Source organism: Amblyomma mixtum, chromosome 5 (genome assembly GCF_055824585.1).
Source record: "Amblyomma mixtum isolate Tamu chromosome 5, ASM5582458v1, whole genome shotgun sequence".
Taxonomy (NCBI): domain Eukaryota; kingdom Metazoa; phylum Arthropoda; class Arachnida; order Ixodida; family Ixodidae; genus Amblyomma; species Amblyomma mixtum.
Window position 1 is genome coordinate 79,914,362 of NC_143016.1, and position 12,853 is coordinate 79,927,214.

The following is a 12,853-nucleotide window of genomic DNA, read 5'->3' on the forward strand; positions in this document are numbered from 1 at the left end:
TATGACAAACGCCGCAGTATGCCGGGCTCGATAAAACTTTTAAACATAGAAGGAGCTAAATACGGTCCATGGGAACATGCATGCACAATAAAACTAGTTTTTGAGCCCTATACCACTTGAAGATGGCAAAGGTGTACTCTCATGTGTGCCGTTCGAGCTCTCTAAACAGGTGTGCGGATGAACTACGGGCTGTTCACCAAGGGCACAACAACAACGAATACGAGACTTCCGTGATGATAGTGGTATTTTGTCAGAGCAAAGTGCAACGTCAACCGCTCGAAAGCCCAGTTGCCGTGGTCGTGCAACTGGTAGCTTTCTTCTCCTGCTAAGCTGTCATCGATGGAAACCCACGCACCAACGCAGACCACGACCTTGGGCGTATAGCAATAATAATTGGATTCCCGTCTAAACTATTGCCGTCTTTGTTCGAAGGGAAAGCTCTCGCAGCAAATCGCCTCACGAAAGTTTTATGCTCATGGAAATGCAAAGGCTTCAAAGGGAACAAGAAATAACGTTCCGAAACTTGAGTTCTTATGCTTTTCTGAAGCACTGAAATGGTTTGGACCTGCTTGCCTCCCTCATGCGCTGGTTATTTTCATGTTTTTGCTTTCTTAAGAACATGACTCCTTTGTTTGCGTCGACTTACCAACACACCTGATTTTTATCACATTTTGAATACTTTGCATATGTGTGCGAACGGGTTTGCCTGTTAAGCGCTAGCTATGCCACGGCTGATAAGCGCTCCGTGCTGACTAGTCAAGTCGAGATCGATTACAGCTGAGGCAGGCAAGAAATACCCCACAAGAAACTGACCTGTTGCATGCCGCTTACGCCACGCAGCGAAAGGAGGCGGATGTTTTTGGGAAACCCTCAGAGTGAGCCAATAAAAAAAAAAAAAACGAACAAATAATTCAGGCTGAAGTTGCGATAAAAGTTCATGTGCGCAGGGCCGAACTACGCCGCGGGCCATCGGAGGCCCCTATTAAAGGCTTCGCTCGCAACTGAGGAGCTGCCCCTCAGTCGTTCGTCTTTCGCTCAGCCGATAGCTATTCACGAGAGAAGCGAGTGTGCACGCGTACACGTTGACTGGGAAATGAAGGTCTCTACTCTTCTCGTTCTGTTGGTGGTAGGGGCGTGTCTGGTGGCAATTGGCAGCGCCTCGGTGGGGCCGCCTAACTCGAGAGTACGGAGGGCTGACTTGTCTAACTGCTTGTATGAGGTATGCACGGATGAAGAGTGCGCCGCTCGCGGCAAGAAGTGCCGCCCCAAGGGCTGTGGAGGTTCTCACTGCGTCTGAGAGGTAAGGAGACGGGTTTTCCTACCCAGATGAATATGTTTGGTTGTTGTTTACCGAGCAGAATATTTTCTGTATAACTTTTGGGAAACATTTTAACACTACTGGCTGACGTGGCCCACATGAAAAGTGTCTGTAGACAGTCTATGCAGTCCTTAGAGACTCTATTGCCTATATTTCTTTTTCTATTTATAGTCTATAGACTTTCTACAGACAAAAGTATACTAATAGTTCATGGCCATAAATCTATAGATTGTCTATAGACTGTCGACAACATTTGTATTGCCTATAGACTACTGTATAGGATTGTCTATATAGAATCTGTAGACTTTATAGACATAAGTGTATGGATAGTCTATAGACTGTCTAAAAAAATTTTGTGAAGGGAGACTGTGGAAAACACTTCTGTGGGTCTTTCTTTTTTAAAGCAAGTACGCGAAAAGTGAACGCAAAACGTTTTATAAAAGGAAAGCGCTGTGGTCGTGTCTACGAGTTTGTAATAATCAATGTACCATTATCACTTATAGAAAATGGATAGATTTGTGAAACACCCGTCGGGTGGCACGATTTGGTGTGCTGAAAATGCTGAAGATCTTGGAGCGTCCAATGTATGATGAGAAAATAAGAAATTGTAAAGAACGGTATATTTCAGTCTTGAACTGCATTTTCTTTTCTACATAGGGCATTGAAAATTGGTTCATAAAGATATAATATATGCATTTTTCCCTGGTAATCGCAGTTACCATCTGTGGCGTAGGAGCTGGCAGTCAACAAGCGAAATTCGTCAACTCTGGTATCTATGCAGGGCTCGCCTGCTGCAGATACACACCATTTAATCTCCAAAATTGTTATGAAACGGCCAGGCAGCTTTTCGTTCTATGATCGTTTCGTAAGCGTTCGGGCCTGTAAGATCCGGCACAGGTTATAAATTTGGTCACTTTAGCCTATGCTCATCATTAAACTTTTTTTTTCAGGAGGAGCCATTGTTAGCAGTCATCGGTTCGGCTTTACAGTTTGCTTGTCGGCTCACAAGCAACTGCTTTATTGGATAACACAACTCACTATAATATACGATGCGAGGAGTCAACGGAGCAGACCTGGAGCGACAATGTGTTCTTGATGCCAGCCTAACTGTGGGAAACATTTTGTCAGCACGTGCGAAATTTAGGAATAAAGTAGCGAAAAGCAATTTGTGTCTTGCTTTTGCTTCGCTGTAAAACGTAATTTCCTTCGCAGTACCACAGTGCATTATCATACACCGTACATATACTGCAGCGGCTGCAATCACATGGTATAGTTTCGTCCTGCTGGCTTTTCCTGTTTCCTTGGTCACCAGCACCTAAGCATGCACCCTCATAGAACCTCTCGAGTACCATACAGTTGACCAACACGACCACCATTCCTGCACCATACACTCACCGCCAGAACCCACGCTCAATCATACCCAAAGTAAGTACTGGCGACAGCTCCAGACTTCCTGCTTCCTCACTTAAACTATACCTTTGTTGTATGGCCCGAGAGGCCAAAAGAAAAGTACAAAACATTCTTTGTTTAGGATGCAGGTGATGATTACAATTACAATTGAAAAAAAGGTCAGCGTTATCAGACAACACGGCTACAAAATGCGAGTCGACATTACGCAAGCGTACAAGGAAATAACTCATAATTTCCGAGCGCACGAGAATGAAACGAGGACTGATAGAAAGGACACACACCACAAAGCGCCGTACTGTAAGTGATTTAATAAAGAAATCAGTTGGAGATAGATAAATAGATAAATCTGTTGCAGTACGGCGCTTTGTGGTGTGTGTCCCTTCTATCAGTCCTCGTTTCATGCTCGTGCGCTCTGAAATTTTGAGATGTGTAACTAACTAGCCCGCCAGTTCGTCCTAAGAAAATAACAGGGCATCAGGCAATCACAACAAAATAGTTCACAAAAAATAAAATAACCAATGTCTCGCAGCCTTCTTAATGCTTTCACTCAAGTGCGCCTTAGAGATGCACTTGAATCGAAAGGAAAGTGCGCTCAAAGCTGCGCTTGGTCACGCTGTGTAAAACTTAGGTCACGTGGTTTGGTGGCTGCCCGGCCGCGCCCAAGGGCTGAACTGAGTGATTGCAATATGCTACGCATAAAAACAGATAAGCGGCCGAAGCCGCGCTCGCCAAAGCGATAACAGATACGCACAGTGCATTGCGCCTGTTCTATGGGCAAGCGCGCCTTATATACCACTCCTTTCATTGCGTCATGGCTGTCGCAGTTCGCGCACAATGCACTGGGAGCACCACGATAACGGTGGAGGCGTTCGGCCATCCACACACTGCCTGTACGGAGGCGGAGGAGGAGACGCGCGTGTAGTGAATACGGTGCTGTCTTAGGAGGTTGCTTTAGAGACATGTACTGTGGTGTCCATTCCTTTCGGGTGTACACCAAGATATGAAGACAGGCATTTCCTTTCCTTAAAATCAGTTTTTATTTCATTTAATTTTGTTTAAGGCCGTTACGGCGCGGTTCGGGTGTCCACCGAGATATGAGAGAGACAGGAGTCGTTTCCTTTCCTTAAAACCAATTTTCTTTTCATTTTCTTTCCCCTACGGCGCAGTTCGGTTCCTGTGTTGTTGCGACTGAGAGAAGAATGAAAAGGAAAGTGCACGAGCCTGCCAACTGGCTCCAGCCGTGCCACCACCGCTGCCACATGCAGATAGAGGTAAAAGATCTGAGGAAAGAGAAGAAAGGAAAGAAAAGACGCGCGTCGCAGCAACAACCGCGTCCGCCGAAGCGGACGCTGGCTGAAAAAAAAAATTCGCAGAGGCTCAGCTTGGTTAAGCCCGGAAATTGCGAAAGCAACTTCATCCGTTTCTTCAGCCCGCATCCGCCGTGTAGAACGGGGTAGAACGGGACCATACGCGGAGCAAAACATGACCCCTTTCCAATATCACGATATTACTCATCCTTATTACATTGCACGAAGTTTGCTCCCCAGCCATCTAGACAACCTTTGCAAGTCTATTCGAATGACAGTGTTATAGAGACCGAAACCGGCACTGCTTCGTTCGCATCTAGGCAATGTAGGCAATTCTACAGCCAGGCTATACGTGTAGCCTAGCTATGCAATATTTTTCAATCTCCTGCCTTCCTAGCAACTTTTATTGCGAAAGCAATACTACGCTCATCAACGGCCTTTCGCGTAGCGGCGGCCGGTAGCCACGTTTGACCTTTAGAATGACCTCTGACATCATACCAGGGTGAGAGATGGCTACCAAGTGACAGCCACGCGTGACATTTAGAATGACCTATGACGTCATGCCATACCTAGTGACGTCATAGCGTGACGTCATACAAGGGTGAGAGGTGGGCTACCAAGTCGAGTCGTCGCGCAGCTGCGGCCGGTAGCCACGCGTGACCTGTAGACGCGGCGCACTGCGTTCCTTCTACACACGTGGCGCGCCGTGTTCCTTCCGTTAGAGGCGCTGCGCTCGCTTTCGCAACCTACCAGGCTTAACCAAAGCGAAGCCTCCGCCAATTATTGCGAAAGCATTACTACTCGCACTTTCAAGCTTTCGCGTGACCCGGTCGCAGTTATTTTTTACCTTTATCGGAGTGAATATGGGTGACCAACTCGCTCCTTCAGATAGCTCGGTTGCATTTACGCCGCGCCGCTCACCTGTGGCGCTACTGCCGCTGTTACGTCATACCAGATGTAGATTGTGGGCGACCAACTCGCTCCTTCAGAGAGCCCGGCTGCAGTTACGGTGTGTTTGCCGCACTGCGTACCTGTGGCGCTACTGCCGCTGTGACGTCGTACCAGCTGTAGATTATGTTTTCTTTCTCTCAGTGGTAACAACATCAAAAAAATTACCGACGATTACGTTACTTCCTAATGCGAAATTTGAGCGCAGCAAATAAGCTGTTTCACCTTTTCGATAGATTGAGGCAAAGAAATCGAGCAACACATGTATGCGCTATCACAGAATTTTTTTTTATTTTTCACACGTATTCTTTTAACAAAGACTCCACTAACAGTTCTTGACAGTCATGAAGGAAGCTTTGTGGTCGGAGAAATAGACTGATATATGTTCGACTTGGTACACCAATGCTTGATTCTCAAAGACGAGATCTATGCAAGTGCCTCGCGAGGTTGTCACAGCCGTGGGACGCGTTACGAGCGAGAGGAACGGGATGTTCTCCCGCATAAGTGTTAGGAAATTGCTGTTTGTCTTTATGTCAACATTAAAGTCCCCCACTACTAACATCGGTGTGTATCGATGGACGGTTAATGCGAGTTGCAGGAAGTGCACGACGTCTTTCGTGAGTGCGGTAGGGGCGAAGTAGGCAGCTACTACCAGCAAGCCGTTGGGCAACTTTGCGGCGCACAGTTCGCCAACTTCATGTGACGTGCCAAACATTTCTACTGGTATTGCAGAGAGACCTGTGCGCAAGTAGATAGCGACTCCCGCCGCTCTGTTGTGGTCTCTGCGAGCACCACAGCAGTATAGGAAATCTATGATTTCGAGAGGCTCTTCGGGATCCATCCAGGTTTCAGGAAAGCAAAGTACAGAGGAATGGCGCAGAATGTGATCGTGGTGTACGTCCTTGGCATGTGCGGCAAGGGAGCGTACGTTAAGAATGTGGTTGTGAATGATGAATCAAGTGCTGCCAGCGAATGACGCGTCCATTGGCTGTCTGCGTGTGTTACTGATGTGTGGTTAACATGTTAAGCTTCGCCTGTAAGAGTGGAACGCGACAGCGTCTTGCAACGCTGCCAGGGAGTCCACAGAACGCCATCGCCAATTCGGCTGTACGCCTTGCTGGACGGTAAATTTATTTTTTTGAGGAAAGGAAATGTATCTCTCTCGCATATCTGGGTGGACACCTGCACCTAGCCGTAAGGGAAAGGGGGAAGATGGGAGTGAACGAAGACGCCGTATTAGCTAGACGCGCCTTTGTTCATTCCAAACCATTCAGCTGGCATTACGGAGTGGCTAGCGTGGTCGTATCGCACTCCGGAGACCCTGGTTCGATTCCCCAACTCGACCAATTTCGTTCTCGGTTTTATTGATTTATGCGGTCTAACTAGAAAGATTAATTAGGCTATTTCATATTTATATTATTGAATTTCTATCCATCGTGTTCTGTCATTAACCTGTCAATTGTTGGAACTGTCTAGGATGTTCGACACAACGTATATGAAGCGAGCAACGTCTTACTGAGTGGGGAAGTGCGTGGTGGTGGAGGGAACGCGGCTTCGTACTTATCTGTTTTTTTTTCAGCAGCGTCTCCTTCCGCGGACGCTGTTGTCGCTGCGGCGCGCGTCTTTCTTTTCTTTTCTTCTGACCTCTTCATTCTCCTCTATATTAATTAGGCTAATTGATTAATTAAGCAATTAACTAAACTCAGTCCAACTTAGTTGCAGCATCACTATACGATCCCTTTGATTGGTTGCATGGTTACTAGCCAAAGTACAATTGGCCCCATTTGAAATTCCCGCACTGTGACGTCACGAGCATTTCGACCAATTGAAAAGCGTGACATTGGGGGCGGAGCTGGTTACGAGGCCGACGCCGACGCCGACGACGACGCGAAACCCAGGAACGGACGCCAAAGAGCTGCGCTCTAAAACAAAATATAAAACAAAATATCGAAGACGCTTTGAGTCGTCGCGCAGCGGCGGCCGGTATCCACGCATCACCTGTAGACGCGGCGCACTGCCACGGCCGCTCTATTCTCCTCCCTTGCGGCCGTGGGAGATCGAGCAGCGGTGGCACTGCGTTCCAAGACGCTTTCAGTCGTCGCGCAGCGGTGGCCGGTAGCCACGCGTGACCTGCAGACGCGGGGCACTGCGTTCCTTCAGTTGGAGGCGCTGGGCTTTTGCTTTCGCAACCTGCCAGGCTTAACCAAAGCTAAGCCCCCCCCATTTTTAGAGCGCAGCTCTTTGGCGTCCGTTCCTGGGTTTCGCGTCGGCGTCGGCGTCGTAACCAGCTCCGCCCCCAATGTCACGCTTTTCAATTGGTCGAAATGCTCGTGACGTCACAGTGCGCGAATTTCAAATGGGGCCAATTGTACTTTGGCTAGTAACCATGCAACCAATCAAAGGGATCGTATAGTGATGCTGCAACTAAGTTGGACTGAGTTTAGTTAATTGCTTAATTAATCAATTAGCCTAATTAATATTGCCACCTAGTATTGCCAGGTGGCGCATAGGAAGTAGGGCGACGACGACGAAGTAGGGCTCGCGCCGTGTGGAGTCTGTCGCTGTTGTTGCCCCAGCTTGCCTGGCCTTCCCTTTCGTGCCTGCTAATAAAGCCCCCCTTCGTCAGCAAGTACGTTACAGTCTGGTGGAGGTGCTGGGTAAGATCCCTGTATATGTCTAATACTCCTCCGCATACCCTGGGCTCCAGTCCTTCGCTGGTGGACACCCCTGTGCACCGTGCTAGCCGGAGAAACCAAGGCCTACCTCCCGAACACGGGCTTTTGGAGTCTGCAAGAGCACCCACCCATCGACCTGTTATGCCAGCTGCAGCCTACTATACCTTGCAGAATCCGCGACTGCCCAAACCATTCCATGGCAGTCAGCTCGAAGACGTCGAAGACTGGCTGGTCGAGTTTGAACGCGTGGCCTCGTTCAACCAGTGGGACGACGCAGCCAAGCTTCGAAACGTCTTCTTTAGCCTGGAGGATGGGGCACGTACGTGGTACGAGAACCGAGAAGATGCGCTAACATCATGGCATGAGTTCCGCCGACGCCTGCTGGAGACCTACACCAGCACGGATCGCCGAGAACGGGCTGAACGGGCTTTGCAGTCTCGCATTCAAATGCCGAATGAGTCTGTAGCCATGTACGTGGAGGATATGACTCGGTTCTTCCGGCGAGCTGACCCGGCCATGCCCGAAGAGAAAAAGGTGCGCCAACTCATGCGCGGCGTCAAAGAACAGCTCTTTGCAGGCCTCGTGCGCAGCCCACCATCGACCGTCGCTGCATTCCTTGCCGAGGCCGCGACGATGGAAAAGGTTCTTCAACAACGTTCTGCGACTTACAACCGGCCCGTGCATGCTGCTGCAGTCACCGAATCGTTTGCCACCGCCAGGAGCCACCCTGACGATTTGCGCGAACTGATTCGCACCATCGTGCGTGAAGAGGTCCTCAAGTTTTGCAGCCCTTCGCAGTCTGCACTTGGTTCGATTTCCGCTCTTGTTCGCGAGGAGGTGCAACAGGCGTTCAGGGGTCCTACCGTCGAAACACCACCTCTGCCGGGAGACTACAGCCGCCCCACCTATGCCGAAGTTGCGAGACGCCCGGCTGCAGCTTCGCCACCGCCGATTGCAGTAACGCCTCCTGCACCGCTGTCCCCAGTTCCACCAGTCCCGTATTTCGACGATCGCCGAGTGCACTTGCGGAAGGCCGATGTCTGGCGCACACCTGACAACCGGCCACTCTGCTTTCTCTGCGGAGAACCAGGCCATCTCTACCGCAATTGCTCTTATCGACGCCTCGGTCTGCAGGGCTTTCGAGCCGATTCGCCCAGACCCCGGTTTGGCCACCGGCCTCCAGCCATTGAAGACTTCCTCGCGGAACAGCGACTTTCAGTCCGTGCGCCGCATCAGCCGCGCTCATCTTCTCCGCGGCGCTCTTCCCCGAACCCGCACAGCTCCCCGCGAGCAGTACAGGGTCGCTCGCTGAGCCCTCGCCGGGAAAACTGAGACCAGCGACCTTCGGGGGCGAGGTCGCTGGGAGTCGCTGCGCTGAAGACCTCCCGCCGCCGCCGCTACGCTCCGACCGTGAACAGCTAGTACCGTCATCTGACCAAAACAGCTGCGTTTCCTTGGACATACCTGTTCTTCTCGACGGTCACAGAGTCAGTGCATTAGTGGACACCGGGGCCGACTATTCAATTATCAGTGATAAATTGGCGACTATTCTAAAAAAAGTCCTTACGCCTTGTTCTGTAGTGCATCTCCGTACTGCCGGTGGTCATCTCGTTACTCCAAAGGGTATTTGCACGGCTCGCGTTCAGATTCAGGGATCTACGTTCGTCGTCAGTTGTGTAGTTCTGTGCAATTGCTCCCGCGATCTCATTATCGGCATTGACTTTCTGCGGGAGTATGGTGCTGTCATCGACCTCCGCCGACGAATCATCACCTTTTCGACCAGTAACGCGACCCACCTCGCCGACTCTTGCCACCGCAGTGCCGCCCTTCGTGTTTCTGCAGACAGTGTCACGTTGCCGCCACGGAGCAGTGTTTTGGTTGAAGTCACTTGCAACGACTTGCATGACGCAGAAGCAGTCGCCGAGGCTAACCGTTCACTCCTGCTTACTCAAGGCATCTGCGCCGCTCGCAGTCTACTGACGCTTCGTGGTGGCCGGTCTGCGGTCCTGGTCACTAATTTTTCTAATGAGTACCGGCACCTTTTTGCAGGAACGGCTATCGCTTCTGCCGAACCTGTTACCGATATTCCCGTTTGTTTTGCGTCCGCGGCAGCCGGCACTGACGAACCTTCCCTTGAAAACGTCGACATAAACTGCCACCTGTCTCGGGAGCAACGCTTGGCTTTGGAACAGCTGCTAAAGGAATACAAGTCGTGCTTCGCTTCCTCCTCGAAGGTTCGTCAAACACCCATCACGCAGCACCGCATCATCACCTATGACGACGCTCGCCCTATACGACAGCAGCCTTATCGTGTTTCTGCTAAAGAACGGGCGGTTATCCAAACTCAGGTTCAGGAAATGCTTGACGACGGCGTTGTTCAACCTTCCCAAAGCCCGTGGTCTTCACCTGTAGTCCTTGTTAAGAAGAAGGACGGCACTCTCCGGTTTTGTGTCGACTATCGCAAACTGAACAGTGTGACCAAAAAGGACGTCTACCCGTTGCCGCGCATTGACGACTCGCTGGATAGATTACGGCGCGCTAAGTACTTCTCATCCATTGACTTAAAGAGCGGCTATTGGCAAATTGAAGTAGACGAACGGGACCGCGAAAAAACCGCCTTTGTGACTCCAGATGGCCTCTATGAATTTAAAGTGCTTCCTTTCGGTTTGTGCTCTGCCCCGGCTACGTTCCAACGGATGATGGACACCGTCCTCACAGGCCTCAAGTGCCAATGCTGTCTTGTTTACTTGGACGACGTCGTAGTTTTTTCGGAAACGTTTGACCAACATCTCCAGCGCCTGCGGGCTGTCCTCGAAGCCCTCCGCTCGGCAGACCTTACCCTGAAGCCCCAGAAGTGTCATTTCGGTTACGAAGAGCTCAAATTTCTGGGTCACGTTGTGAGCGCTGAGGGAGTGCGGCCGGACCCCGAAAAGACTGCCGCCGTCGCACGTTTTCCCGTTCCGACCGACAAGAAAGCTGTCCAGCGCTTCCTGGGTCTCTGTGCGTATTATCGGCGCTTTATTGCGGACTTTTCCACGATTGCTGAGCCGTTGACGCGCCTCACAAGGAATACCACCTCCTTTGTCTGGACCACTGAGCAACAGACCGCTTTCTCTACGCTCCGCCAGCGCCTTCAAACACCTCCCGTTCTTGCGCACTTCGACGAAGATGCCGATACCGAGGTCCACACCGACGCCAGTAACATCGGTCTTGGCGCTGTCCTTGTTCAACACCAAGACGGCCTTGAGAGGGTTATCGACTATGCTAGCCGTACTCTCTCCCGCGCCGAGAGCAATTACTCCACGTCTGAAAAAGAATGTCTTGCGGTCGTGTGGGCCACCATGAAGTTTCGCCCTTATCTTTACGGCCGCCCATTCAAAGTGGTCACCGATCACCACTGCCTATGCTGGCTGGCAAATTTGCGAGACCCATCTGGACGCCTGGCACGCTGGAGCTTACGGCTCCAGGAATTTGACATTACTATTGTTTACAAGTCCGGCCGCAGACACGAAGACGCCGACACACTGTCGCGTGCACCAGTTGATCCTGCCGACGCAGCGCCCGATGACGACAGCGGCTTCCTTGGTACTCTCACCGCCTCCGACCTACTGACTCGGCAGAGGGCGGACTCGGACCTTCGCCCTCTCATTGACGCCCTTGAAGGTAGTGATACGGTTATACCTCGCCACTTCTCTCGACGTCTTGGCTCCTTCTGTTTGCGGCAAGGTCTCTTGTACAAGAAGAACTCGAGAGGCAACGATAGACCTTACCTTCTCGTCATTCCAGCCGACCTCCGATCTGACGTTCTTTTCGCCTGCCACGATGAGCCCACGTCTGGCCACTTGGGCTTTTCACGTACGCTCGCCAGAGTGCGGAACATGTATTACTGGCCTGGACTTTCTGCTGATGTCAAACGATACGTTAAAAGCTGCCGAGAATGCCAGCGCCGGAAAACGCCCCCACTTAAGCCGGCGGGTTTTCTCAAGCCCGTTACTGCCCCTCGCGCTCCGTTCGACCAGATCGGCATGGACCTCCTCGGCCCTTTCCCCTTGTCGCAGGGCGGCAATAAGTGGATCATAGTTGCTACCGACTATTTGACTCGCTACGCCGAGACCAAGGCGATCCCTCGTGGCACAGCTTCAGAAGTCGCAGAGTTTTTCATGCACAACATCGTCCTGCGACATGGCGCTCCTTCGCACGTGATTACAGACAGAGGGACGGCGTTTACAGCGCAACTAATCGACCACATCTTTCGGCTGAGCTGCACAACACACCGCAAGACCACGGCCTACCATCCGCAGAGCAATGGCTTGACCGAACGATTAAACAGGACCCTTGCGGACATGTTGTCCATGTACGTAGATGTTCAACACAAAACTTGGGATGAGGTCCTGCCGTATGTCACCTTTGCCTACAACACCGCCCTACAGGAAACTACGCGCTTCTCCCCGTTTCGCCTTGTGTACGGACGCGAAGTCCAGAGCATGCTTGATGCCATGCTCCCGTGCCCAGAGGATGACCAACTCGCCCCAGACGCCCAACAGTTTGCCCAACGTGCTGAAGAAGCCCGTCAGCTGGCCCGCGTGCACATCGGGCAACAGCAGAGCTCGGATGCGCGCCGTTACAACCTTCGCCACCGACAGGTTGACTACAAACCCGGTGACCAAGTCTGGGTGTGGACTCCTGTTCGTCGCCAAGGCTTGTGTGAGAAACTGCTCTCCCGCTATTTTGGCCCTTACAGAGTGGTACGGCGTGTGAGTGAGGTTAACTATGAAGTGGTTCCGGACGGTGCTGCACAACCGCGACGCCGACAGCCCGACTCTGACATTGTGCACGTTGTGCGGCTTAAGCCGTACTATACACGGTGACGCAACCGTGCTGATGTTTTCGCGCGCTTCAGTTGCGGCAGTTTGCTTGTTGTTTTTTTGTTTTTTTGTGTCACCCTTACGTCGACAGCGACAGCGTTTTTTTTTTTCTTCATAAGGGGGGAATAATGCCACCTAGTATTGCCAGGTGGCGCATAGGAAGTAGGGCGACGACGACGAAGTAGGGCTCGCGCCGTGTGGAGTCTGTCGCTGTTGTTGCCCCAGCTTGCCTGGCCTTCCCTTTCGTGCCTGCTAATAAAGCCCCCCTTCGTCAGCAAGTACGTTACAATATAGAAGAGAATGAAGAGGTCAGAAGAAAAGAAAAGAAAG

At 51.2% G+C, this 12,853-nt stretch overlaps 1 long non-coding RNA gene across 1 annotated transcript; it reads left to right on the plus strand.

Moving 5' to 3' along the window:
* Positions 1-1,028: 1,028 nt before the first annotated feature.
* On the plus strand, positions 1,029-2,483 carry LOC149342783 (uncharacterized). Its single transcript, XR_016282683.1, has 2 exons — positions 1,029-1,300; positions 2,269-2,483. It is a non-coding gene; the product is annotated as an uncharacterized LOC149342783 (long non-coding RNA).
* Positions 2,484-12,853: the final 10,370 nt, after the last annotated feature.